The sequence below is a fragment of the Semicossyphus pulcher genome, unplaced genomic scaffold (genome assembly GCF_022749685.1).
Source record: "Semicossyphus pulcher isolate SPU_LCO1_2020_fin unplaced genomic scaffold, fSemPul1.0.p SCAF_2, whole genome shotgun sequence".
Classification (NCBI taxonomy): Eukaryota; Metazoa; Chordata; class Actinopteri; order Labriformes; family Labridae; genus Semicossyphus; species Semicossyphus pulcher.
The window spans coordinates 9,743,856-9,756,537 of NW_027211693.1; the positions used below are offsets into that span (position 1 = coordinate 9,743,856).

At 42.4% G+C, this 12,682-nt stretch overlaps 1 protein-coding gene across 1 annotated transcript in view; it reads left to right on the forward strand.

Annotated features, from left to right (window-relative positions):
- Positions 1-12,682, forward strand: part of pdgfc (platelet derived growth factor c) — a 52,338-nt gene that overhangs the window by 9,871 nt on the left and 29,785 nt on the right. The gene's annotated exons all lie outside the window — the stretch shown is intronic.

Genomic DNA, 12,682 nt, shown 5'->3' on the forward strand with positions numbered 1-12,682 from the left:
TCTGAGGTATTGTTTCGTCTTATGGAATTCCACCGGTCTAAAAGTCTTGGCGGCGCGATGAGTTGACCTTGGATTCCGTCTCTTGAGGGCATGTCTGCATAGTTTGGCAGATGTCATCACCTCCCATCAGAGAGGTATTTCAAAGTGTCCTGTTATGACTCGGGTCTTCAATTCGCTGGGATTCGTGGGCATCACCTTGCAGTCGACTGACAGGGAGCTTGACCCAGATCAAGTGCTGAGGAATCCCACAGCTGTGTCTTTTATGATAGAAGGAAAGATCTCGGTGCTTTGCACTCAGGAAGGCGTCCAAAGCTACTGCTGAATAGACGACTATATAGACTGATTGATAGTCTGCTAAATATTATTTTAATAAACCAGTTCCTAATAATCTAATTAGGGGAAACTTTCTTGATGAATCATCCCCAATTAGCTCTTCATTAGGAAGCAATCAAAACGTTATCAGTAACAAATCATTGCATCTTTATACTGTGCATATTAGTCATCGTCTTCTATTCTCGCTTAAATAGAGGTACTCCATTATTGTGACACCTCCAGTAATCAAACTGTATTTACAATGATCTAAATATTTCGTATGATTCTCCAGACATTCATCTAAAACTGTCTTATGGCAACACTTTATGCAAAGACATCAGAAGCAGAAAGCACATTTCCTCAGAGGTCATAGTTTGCAAAAAATCCACCCCTGCGGCAGAAACAAACTCAGCTGGTTTCATTAAGATCTAGAACGTTCCGCATGTGTGAAATCGAGCTACTCGACTCATCAGATGCAGCAGAGACATTTCATGGTTATCAGGCTCCATCATTAATGATGCTAATTTTAGAAGGAGGAAATGAGAGCCACTGATGCACGGGGAGAGTCGGGATACACATTTGAGAGCTCAGCGCAGACATTGTGGGAAATTGTTGTTTGAGCTGTTAAAATGAGGGTAAATGAAGATGTGGCTGTAGTCAAAGCCTTTTATTGACTTCAAAACATTATTGTGCACATTAATAGTGTGTGCTGGACTTACAAAATGTATTCAGGCAGACTGAATGCTCCTTGCTGAAGGCCCAGTTAAGCCCAGATAATTAGCTCGATAACACAGTGAGATAAGAAATATTTTAAACCCTTACTTGTATTGTAAACAGTGGGGAGGAATGTAAATGATTTAAAAGGTTGTGGCTTCTTTGGCAAGTCCAATGTTGTCTTATGTCTCACTGCAGATATTGTTCTTATGCTTTTACATACTTCTCACTTCTCTTGATACTATTTCCACCATATTAGCTCAGCAGCTCTTTGCACTGGCCCCCTCAGTTGCTTTGCATTAATACTTAAGTCAGTTCTGGTTTACTTTTGTGATTGGTTGTGCACCAGCTCTTACGAGGAGTAAGTTCACAATTCCTACATGATTTTTTAGTATTCTTGTGGACTTAATGCCAACGTAACATTTGTTAGATGCAGTGCAGACTTTGTGTCCTTCAGGTTCACTGGTCCCAAAAAACGAGAGCACATCACCCGGTTTTAGCATCTATTCATGGGTTCGTTATCGGATTGATTTTAAAATTCTTCTTTTTGTTTTTAAATGTTTTCATGGTCTTGCCCCTCAGTATCTGTCTGACCCGCTTCGGCCGTACGCTCCCTCACGCTCCCTCAGGTCAGCAGATCAGTTGTTGTTAGTCGTCCCAAAGACAAAGAGGAAGTCGAGAGGGGACCGAGCCTTTTCAGTTGCTGCCCCAAAACTCTGGAATGAGTTGCCCTTGCATATTAGGCAGGTCGACTCACTTCCTGTTTTTAAATCCTCTCTTAAAACACTTTTTTTTCCCTTTGGTTTTTAACTCAGTTTGAGATGCTGGCTTTTAATGTCTTCTATTGTTTTAACTGTTTTGTGTTTTTATGTATGTGTACAGCACTTTGGCCAACTCTGTTGTTTTAAAGTGCTCTATAAATAAAGTTGAGTTGAGTTGAGTTGAGTTGAGGTTCAGGATACCAGGACATTGGGCTTGTTTGACTTGCTATAAAGCACATTGATGCAGAATATGTTCATCTTAAATCAATCACCCTTTCCTCCATGAGTTGCAGGTGTTGCACGCGGTGCATCCCAGCAGTGCATCATCACTCAAACAGTCATCCCCTCCGAAGATCATACGGAGACATTTCTCTTGCTTTCAGTTCCCATTACCTAAAATACTTAGAATACTAACTCATAAGTCATGCATGCCCATGGAAATCAAACCACCACTGTGTCTTCTTAATGTGCCATTGGAGGAGAGTGAGAAAAGAACCAGAAGCCATTAAATGGAGATGTGAAATATCCCAGCTCTCATGCATTTAGGGGAGGAAATAAAACACACACCTGTCCCAGTAATCATCAGCGCAGCGCCGTCCCATGCTGCCTGGATTATGTCACCTAGCACATGGTGAGACGTGATATACGACACGATGCCGCTGGCATAGAGAGACGGTAACCCAATCACACATACTATTTTGAGAATGTATGGCTTTTCCTGAAGCACAAATAGGTTTTTCGATGCAGACTGGATACGCTCAGCCACGGCATCCTTACACTCGGATCCCCATGGGAGGGTATCCATTTCTACGGCCCAAATGGAATGAAAATGCACATTAGCTGCTCGGTCTTATGACTGGCTGGAATGATTTTCCCAACTGTGTGTGTGCATGTTTGTGTGTCGCTGTCTGCACACGGAAGGAGACCTGCAGCAATCACAGCTTAATGAAATAAGAATTGACTGACCTCTTACTCAAGCCGGTACAGGATTGTCTTTGGTTTGTCTTGGAGCTACTGCTTTATAGTCACTCTGGTAGGTTCTACTGATGTGATCTGGAAATTTGCTTTACTGTGACACTCAATAAAAAAGAACCAAAGGTAATAGATGGCATACTTTAATACACATTTAATGGGTTTTAAAATGATTTTTCAAGACGTAATATCCTGGAGCTGTCCTTTGCCTTTTCTATCCGGCTACCAATTGTTCATTGAGGAAACCACTGTGGTGAATATGATACAATGTCCAATCTGTAACTTTGTTATACCGTAAGGAGCTTCTGTCCTTGTACCATGTACAAATAACTTGGCAACACTGACTGATTTACTGGAAGAGTGCACTTTATTCATTCACCAGCCATATCCTGAAACATGCGCACTCTTCCAGTAAGTCTGTTAGAGATGCCAGTTATTTCACATTTGATTCTCTTGTTACTTTGACATCAAGCAGCAGCAATCTTTCTACAAGTCCTGTATGCCAGCGCGTACTACGTGTTGCTAATTTGTTTCTGCACATGTTGCCATGTTGCTTGTAAATGTTGTACTATCCGATTAAAAGAGGATCTAAATCTGGTTGGCGTTCGGTGCAAATGTGCAGAAAAGAAAAGGCCCCAATGCACAAATGTTGCATGGCTATGTACAAGTTGAGGCATAAAATATAAGACAAATTCAGTCAAGGGGGGAAGATGCGGGCAAGTTTGAAAAGGTCTTGAATTAAACACGAGGAAAAGATAGGCAGAGGATGTCAAATAAGCTTAGAACTGGAAGTAATGTCATACATACCAACTGGTGGAGTTTTTTCTATGGCTGCACCAGAGCAGGAAGCATTGTTGGAGGCTTTGCGCATACTGTAATGCACTGCAAGATGGGATGCATTGTGAATATACAGTTCAGAACAAATAATAATGAAAGGATCATCTTAATCCTTGAAGTAGTCAAAGGGTATTTCTCAGAGCAGACATCTGACCTGTCAAAACAGGAAAAGCACAGGTGTAACTAATGACCTTAATCGTGGCTCTATGCCATTAAGGTGTGCTTTGCCATCGCAAAACACAGGGGTACTAACACGGGCTAAATGCAGTGCAGATATGAGTTGGTCTTGTAATTGACAAGTTAAACAATGCTCGTGAGGAGGGTCTATTTATCGTTGTTGGTGGCATAATAGTTACAGCTGGAGATGTGCCAGTAGAAACAAGAGAATGACTGGAAATCCTAAAAATGTCAAAAATAAAACGTGTATGTTCAAGGCCTTTAATCTTGGAAGTAGTTAAAGATAGTGTTCCTGGGCTGGAAAGGGTGTGGAGGGAGTTTGTGTTACTGGAAAATGCTTTGTCCAGGTGATAATTAACATTGACATTGACATGAACTCGGCAGTTTGCCATTGAAGTCAGTGATGGACATTAGGCAAACCAAACTTGTTTGTGTTTTCATTGTGTTTTCAGCCTTGGCACATGTTGATTTGAAGGCCGCACACACCGCTCCTATCTTATCTGTTCTTTCAGTAGTGTGGTGTTTGGTGTTAAATCTTACGGAAGCCCTTAGAGGACATGCATCTATACATTTTGTGGAGTTATTTCTGGTCGTTTTCTTGAGATCTGTGAAAAATGTCACTTTTTGTCACACCTTTTTAACGTATGGATTCCTCTTTGTTATGGCCTTTTCACATCTAAAAGTGGTGCTGTTTGATGATGCCCTCCAGAGAAGATAAGTCTGAAATTGATGTGTTTGCATGTTGTGTAGAAGCATGTTGTTTTCAGATTTATCAGTGTATCGGCTGCGATACATCCAGTTGTGCACACAATCCTTTTTAAACACCATCAAAGAAAGACATTCAAATATGAAAGAATCAACGGAAATAGTACAAATCAGAACGTTTGATCTGAAAAGTGCAGAACAAACATCCAACGACATCCATTAACTGTGCAGATTAAATACATAATAAATGACATGTAGGTTATTCTACACAATAACACTTTGATGCTGTATGAACACCCTGACCAGAATGTTAAACATAACTCTCTCTCTACCTCTCCAAGACTTTTGTCACTCCATTTTCTTCTTCACAGGGAAGATCGTGTGATAACAGCTTGAAAGGACACCTTCTGAATGAGTAATGCTGAGAGAGAGAGAGGCAGACTCTGTTAGGAGAGTATGACAGGTTACCTAGCAGTTTGCAGAAAAGGTGTTAAGCCCCCTCTTCCTCCTCCACCTCCTCCTTTTCCCCCCTCACATATCTTACATCTGTTCAGCTGCCTCTAATTAGGGCTTTTACAGACGGCAGCATTAAAACGGCCCCGGAACCACGCCAGCTAATGAGACGCCATTGACAAGGCAGATCTTTCATGCACAACACCGTGTGTCAAAATCTATCTTTCATTTTGTGCCTTGACAGCCAAAGTTTGTTCAACACTTTGTCTGCCTTCACACCTGTTGACAGGCCTTAGCAGAGATTTAAAGCGGGTCAACGAGTTGGCTTGTTCTTGGCGTAGTTTGCGGCATGAGCATGCTCGTGGTGACGGATCATTGACATGTCTGCATAATGTGAACATGAAACATTTTTCAGCACTCTTTTACTGCCAGTATTTGTATTGTATTGAACACAGTCGATTCATCACTCTGCCCTTATAAAAGAAGATGTTTGTTTACAGAGAACAGTGCAGTCAAGACCCGCATTAGTTCCCTGCCAGCACATCATTTGTTCATGCCATTGCATTCTGAGCATTGAGGCATATAAAATATCAAAACACAGGTATTTTATAACCAATTGTATTTATCAAAAATACCAATTATAATAATGAGACCAAACTGCAACCGGAATTCACAATAAAGTGGTCTTAAGTCATTAAAACGTGGTTATTTAAAATGTGAAAAACAATTCAATTATGCCCGAAAAATGATTGATGAGGAAATAATACAAATCATACAAATGATAAGTCCAAGATCACCATGTTGGAGACATAATTTGCAGGAGATACAGCTGCTTTTGGGATAGCCCAAAGAGGGAGTTTCCATATTCACTGCTAATTATGGGCTATTAACCAAGAAAAGTATCAATAGCTCATGTATTCAAAACACAAGTGAGTAATTGTTACTTAAACAGGTGCTTATTATTGACATACTCTGTCCTCATCCGGTCATATCAGAGTTGTTTAATCAGTAATAATTACAGACTTAACAAACGGGGTGTTGTTAACCAAGCAGAAATAAGGGACAAAAAAATCCTCAGATTCACAAAGTTAATAGGCGTCTTTTACAACAGATATTTAAACTCGTCATATCAGAAAAAGCACAGACGAACTGACTTCCTAAAGCCGACTGTATTCCTTTTAGGTAAGCCAGGTTCAGGTTGCTGGTAGTGAGCATGCTAATTAGGACAGATTAACAATATTTGATTCACCTGTGCAGACCAGTAAACTCGAAGTGTGAGCTTACTGGTGGTTAGCTAGCAGCTAAAAAGTTGCAACATCATCTATGTGCGCCCATAGAGCATGCGCACTAGAGACTCCCGATTGGGCAAAGTTCCAGTTTAGCACTCCGTTAACAGTAATGGAGATTACATTTAATCATGCAGCTCTTCTAGACCTTCAGTTTGTTTTTGGACCAAATTGATCAATTTCTGGTAATAAACTAATCATTTTGCGGGGTTTGTTACGGTCGTTTCCCCATGATTATCTGCAGAAAAAGTGCTTTTTGTGCCCTGCTGTGTTGGGAGAGTGGGTACTGAGTGAGTCACTGAGTGATTCAGCGAGTGATTTGTGTAGCTCGAGTCAGACCTTCAGCTCCGGGCAGGGAGCGAGCTCTGGGCGCCGGATTGTGGGAGCGAGTACTGAGTTGAAACAAGCGCCAAAGTGGATGTTTTTTCTCCCAGGGCTAGGCACGGTGGTCTCCCCTCAGATTAGCAGTTTGCAATGGCTAGTAGCGGGTAGGAGGGGTGAGTCAATGAACGAGTTAGTGGATGTGAGGACTCGTGACTCCCGAGTAAAAATAGCTTTCATTTCAATTGACTCATGACTCGCACATCACTATGACGTATTATTACTTCATAGGGTTGATGTGGTGATATACAATAGCAAAGAATTTACACTTAATTCGAGTGGTGTTTCTGGCTACACAGGAAATGTTAGTCCAATGTTCACTGTCCTGTTATCTCTGCTTTGGTCTCCACCAACTCCTCAGAGAACAGTCTGGCACTTCAACAGCCAGATGCTCCACCATGTTCAAGAGATCGTTGCTAAATGTGTCTGTCTGCTGTGTGTTGCTGGGTAGTGATTCAGTTTACTGAAGATTGTCTGTGTTGCTGCTAAAAACGACGCTTGTTAGAGTGGTGGGACTGAATCAAAACAATAAAAGTTTGGCTTCTAAAACTTGAACAGCCAGTTGAATCAAGCTACAGCCCGCCTTAGTACTCAAGTGAAGATGTGCTATTATCTAAATATTGGTATGATAGGTCAGTCTTGGTGGCCCGATGGAGCAACCTTCCCTGGTCATAACTCTAACGCCCCATTTTGCTAATACATACATGCTATAATAGAAACAAACTCTGCAGTTCCTCATATACATGCAAATTACTGGTTGCTGCTTTGGCCACAGCTCGTGATTGCTTAGTTCAGGAAATGCATTGTGAAGTTTAAGTAAGAAGTATTCACCCAAAAAAGTACACATCCACTTTCCACAAGCACCGAAGAGAAGGGCCTCTGTTTTGTAAGCATTTATCTCAGGAGGTAATTACAGGCTATTGTTCCTTAAATGCAGCTCCATGAATATGCATGGCTTCCAGAGATAAAATAAGGCTTTTAGTGGCTGGCTGTGTGCTTCCATTTCTTGTTTATGTTTTTCTGATAACGATTGCATCTAATAGCGGGGTTATGTTTAGAGCCAAGTGGACACAAAGGCTTTTTTATGAGCATTCGCAGAGGAGTGCTGGGAGGCCTTTTGTCAAGCGCTGGACAGTCAGAGGCTTAATGACCCATGTAGGCTATTAAAAAGTCAAACTGGGTGCTAAGTGCTTAGTGTCTCCATTTATTTGTCATTTCTCCAACCATTGCACAAACAAGCACATTAAGAAGGGACCTGCACTGAGCGTGGCGACATCATAACAGCCCTCAGATGACATGGTGACATGTGCAGGAGGTTGGTGGCAAAGGCGAGTGAAGGTCAAATAAGGTGTTACATGAAATAATATTCCCAGAGGGCAATGAGACTGAAGGTTTGATGAGTTGTAATTACTACTCTCTACTGTGGAGAACAACTGATTAAATCCAGTGAGTTAGGTATGAGTCTATCATAATAACTTACCTTTACAATTACAGCTGCAGGTTTTTAATTGAGTTGCCGGACGAGTTCATTTGGAACTTGTATTATCTAATAATTTGCTCAGAAGAGTTCGATTTATGAAAGATTTTTACTTCAGAGTGCTGCTGGTGCTGACTCTTCTTTCCAAAACATGTGTACAATCCATTGTATTTCTATAAACAGTGCGGCCACAGTGATTAAGATTCAAATCCTCTGGAAACCATCGGATGAATGGACCCATAGAGCAAATTATACAATAATTGTATTCCCCCTCTTATGGGAATTAACCTGCAGACGCTAAGTCACTGCCCTCGCCTACAGACGTTTCCCCTCAGAAACAACAATTTTCCCATGTTCTAATCCTCAAATTGCTACTCATGTCATCTCTGAAGATCCAGGTACAAACTTGCTTGGTTTAGCAAAGCCAGCCCTTTGGCAAGTTGTTATGCTGGGATGTATGCACAAGACATTGTTCCCCGGAGTTTAGAGGGTGAACGTGTTCTCATCCCAAGTCCTCAAACGCCTTGTTGCTCCCCTTTGGCGTCTCATTCAGACGCACGTGGTAGCATATGTTTTGTTCCTGTCTAAGATGTTGATGTTGGCAGAAGCTTCTGGTTTCTGTTTGTAGTCCAAGTAGTATTGTCTGCTAGCATTTCACAGTATGAAGGAAAGCAGTCTGTGTGGGGAAACAAAAGAGACAGAATGCATTGGTCATATTCCTATCCGTGAAACCATAAGCTATCGTTTAACAGTGATTCAGCTATTAATTATCTCTAAAAACAGACATCTGCATGCACGCGCAGCTAAGAATCCAGTCATAAGATGTCGTCACACAACTCCAACTCCTTTCCCACCTCTCAACTTGCTGGTGGGACTGTAACCAATGACCATCGCATGGAAAAGGAAGTCATGGCCAGATTTATTTATCGTTAAACGCTGGCCAGGAAGCTGGATCTCCCAGAGGCTGTGTGATCATCAGAAGATTGTCAATGAGTTTGGAGATTGGAAAACTTGACGTGGTTCAGGTTTGGGAAAACATCATGAGATCAGAGATCATGAGAAAACGACATTCACATTTGGTTTTCCCAACGGACCCCAACCCTGATGTCCCAGGCGAAGTTCCTGTGTTGTTTTGTCCATCCACTGCCCCAACCCTCGGCTGATGATGGCCTTTTTTGGGCCTTTTTTCCACTATGTAACCAAGAGAAGTTTCCCTGAATGTCTAATATGGAAGCAGATGGGTGTACATTTCATATAGTTGAAACCATGGTGCGTCTCATGCAGGCGCTCAAAGGTACCTTGTGCGTCTGCATGTGACGCAAAGGGCAGTGACCAAGCGTTGGAATTTGATGCCTTGGGAAGATGACGGTCCGGGATTTAATACAACTGGCTTTGGCGTGGACAGCAGTGGAATGACTGGTCGCATGGTAGTAACTGATATATAAGCAAAGCAAGCTTTTGATGAGGGGGTCGTCAGTTTGAATCTGAATGACACACACTTCTCACCTCCTTCCACAGCCTCCATCACAGTGCAGTGTCTGCAGTGGGTAGCAACAGGCCTGTGTCTGTGTGAGCGAGAGCTGGATGTTACAGGAAAAGAGCAGTTGTGCTCAGCAAACCCTCCCTGGGTAAATAGAGGTTGAAAGGAATATACTTTCATTACCCTTGGTTCTGCACTGCAGCTCCTCTTCTCCAGACAGCTGGGCCAAAAGGTTACGAAGGCTTGGTGGGGTGGCAGTAATTAGAGATCCAGGGCAACCCGCTTAAAGAAATCAATGTGTATCTGGAAGCAGAGCCAGAGAGCAGAGTGTTTTATTCTTAAATGGCCACAATTAAAATGTTATTTCACTTGTCTCCTTGTCGGCTGCTTTGGATTAATCATCCAATTTGCCACAGCTGAAAATCTCATCAGACGTTTGAAGTCTTTACCCACATTTGCTTGCGTTGCTCGTAGCTTCTTAAAGGGTTGTTCAGAGGTTATATTTGCTGTGTAGATTGTATGCTTCTTAGGAATTCTAGGCAGCTTTTGTGTTTAGGTGGCTTTTTCTTAGTGGCTACAACGCTCTAGGTTTTAAGAGCCAGGGAACTTAATACTGAGCCTGGGAGGTCTGTATGTAACTTGGCTTTTGGTGATTTAAGATAAGATTAAAGTAATGGGACAAGGGGAGGAAGATGTGTGAAGACAAACTCGCTCAGTGTGTGAATCTGGCCGTCATCCAACTTGCAACCTAAGCTTTACAGAGATTCCAACGCAGATATGCGCACTCCCAGATTAATTTAGAAATCATTAGGTGCAAACATTATTGACCTCTTCCGAGCTGTTCTCTGCGGGTTGAGTGTTTCTGTCCTGGAGCCAGGGAGCTACAAAGTGATTTGTGATCAGCTATCAATCCTCTCTGCCACGTTCATTGTAAAAACCTGCATCTTTGATCACTCTTAATCGCAGAGTCTGGATCTGGTGCGGCAAAGCTGTCTCCCAATCTGGCTAACCGCAGATCAAACTGTAATTCTCCCCCAAACATCCAGCTGTCCAGCTCACAGATGTGACTACAAAGCAGCCTGGAGCTGCCGTCCACAGCTGTGGAGAGAAGTTTAAAAAAGACGTGGTTCATCTGTCAACGCCTGGTTTCCTGCCAGAAGGGGCGGTTAGGCCCAACTCCCGGTGATTGTGAGAAGCGTCTCACAGGCTTTTTAGCTTCTTTTTTGTGCTAAACTATCAGTCTATCCACTTAACGGTAATTAACTTTGATATTGATTCTGAGTTGGACAAGTGACACGGAAATTGAGGTTGATGTGGGGAACCCTGAATAAATGAAGGCTCAGGCCTTGATTATAATTTGAAGAGAGGAGCAGAGAGACGTGCAGGCCTGTACCCTGTGGTAGCTTGTGTGGATCTGCAGTCAAACAAACCTATAGATTATATGTTTGTGCATATAAGATTGTTGCTGTTTGTTGAAGGCTTTAGAGACTGTTGAGGTTCTTGGTTTTACATTTTTCTTGTTTTCCCAGTTATTGCACTGCACTGCATCTCCTCAAAACCACTTGTTGGTTATTGTCAGTGATGTTGCGTTGTCCTTGTTCCTGAACTTTTCCTGTCACCAATGTCTCATGTTTTTTAACAACTAGATGCTACCAAGACAAGTTCAAGTTTAACAAAAACATCTATTTTAAACAATTTTTGCTTAAATTGAGAAAATTACATTGGTTTTGCAAGTAATCGTTACCGTCCTTTTTCATATTTCTGAGGTTGGATGAGGTTATTCTTCATTTTATGGCTAAATTTGGTGCTGATATCAAGTCTAAATCCAGGCTCCGGGGCTCAGACACAAAACACCAGAGGGTCAACACAAATAGACGGCTGTTGTGAAAAGACTGACACTCAATCTCGCTTTTCCTGGATGCCTAACACAAGTGCGGGCACTAATTAGAGGCTCCGAGAAATCATTGAGGGGTGGGGAACCATTGTAACCTGAGGAGGAGCCGTTGTGTGGTGACGAGTTTCAGTCACCGTGCTGGACGGGCCAAAGCCTGAGGGGTTGAAAGAGTTCGGTTTAGCTTTGGTGTGTGTATTTTTCACATGCGCTTGCACACTATCATGCATTCACTATCATTAACAGCCTGCAGCTGTGGCTTTATAAAGCCTTATCGCAATTTGTAATCATTTCTCAGATAACACTTGTGCACTGCAGTAAGGATACCATGTATAGTAGTTATGGAAGTTAGATCCTTCATGGGCTTCAGGGCCACTTGTTATTCAACTGTGGCTATTTTTAAGCCAACGAGCTGCTGTGGTATGTTTTAACTGTTTTCTAGCAACTGTAGGGCTTGTTGTATAATGTTTTTAACCATAAATATCAAGAAGTCTTAAATTCTTATGATTCTTTTTTTGAAAAATATAAACATAAACCCAGTATTGACCTTCTGTGGGAAAGCTGTGGATGAAATAGTGAATACATATGTATCCATGCACACACACAAACACACACAGATGGAGAGTGGTATCAGGTTGGGCCATCTGATATGACCTGCAGATGTTTTGCTTTGCCTCTTCAGCAGGTGTCAACAGATGTCCCTCCTGCACACTTGGTCAGGTTGACCTCATGTTTAGAGAGAGAGACAGAGAGAGAGAGAGACCACCCTACATTAAGGCGACCCCTGAGCACTGCACCCCTGCTGGAAATTATCTGCCTGAGCAGGTTATTACTTCCCCGCCCCCTCGGGGGTCACTGGTCCGGCCTCCCTGCAGGCCATGAAAATTGAGCATTTCATGGCAGGGATCAATAAAGTATCACATTATTATGTTACGACACTGCAAAACCAAGGGGTTCCCTACTTTCAGTGCTGGGACTGATTACATTTCTTGTGACCTTTGACCCCTTCACTTAAAGGGCTTTCACGGGTCATTACTGTCCACCTGTTGGTGAGAGGACTTGAAGTTTTCCGAGGTTTGGAAAGTGAATTAGACAGAAGGAGGAGGAGCTGTCCTCTGGTCCGATTATTAGTGTGATGTTTTGCATTTTTCCCAGTCTCTCTGTCAACACGTCGAGAGGAAACAGCTTGTCTGAGAGGCCTGCTACTGTTTGTGTTAATGGACCTTCACAAGAGTC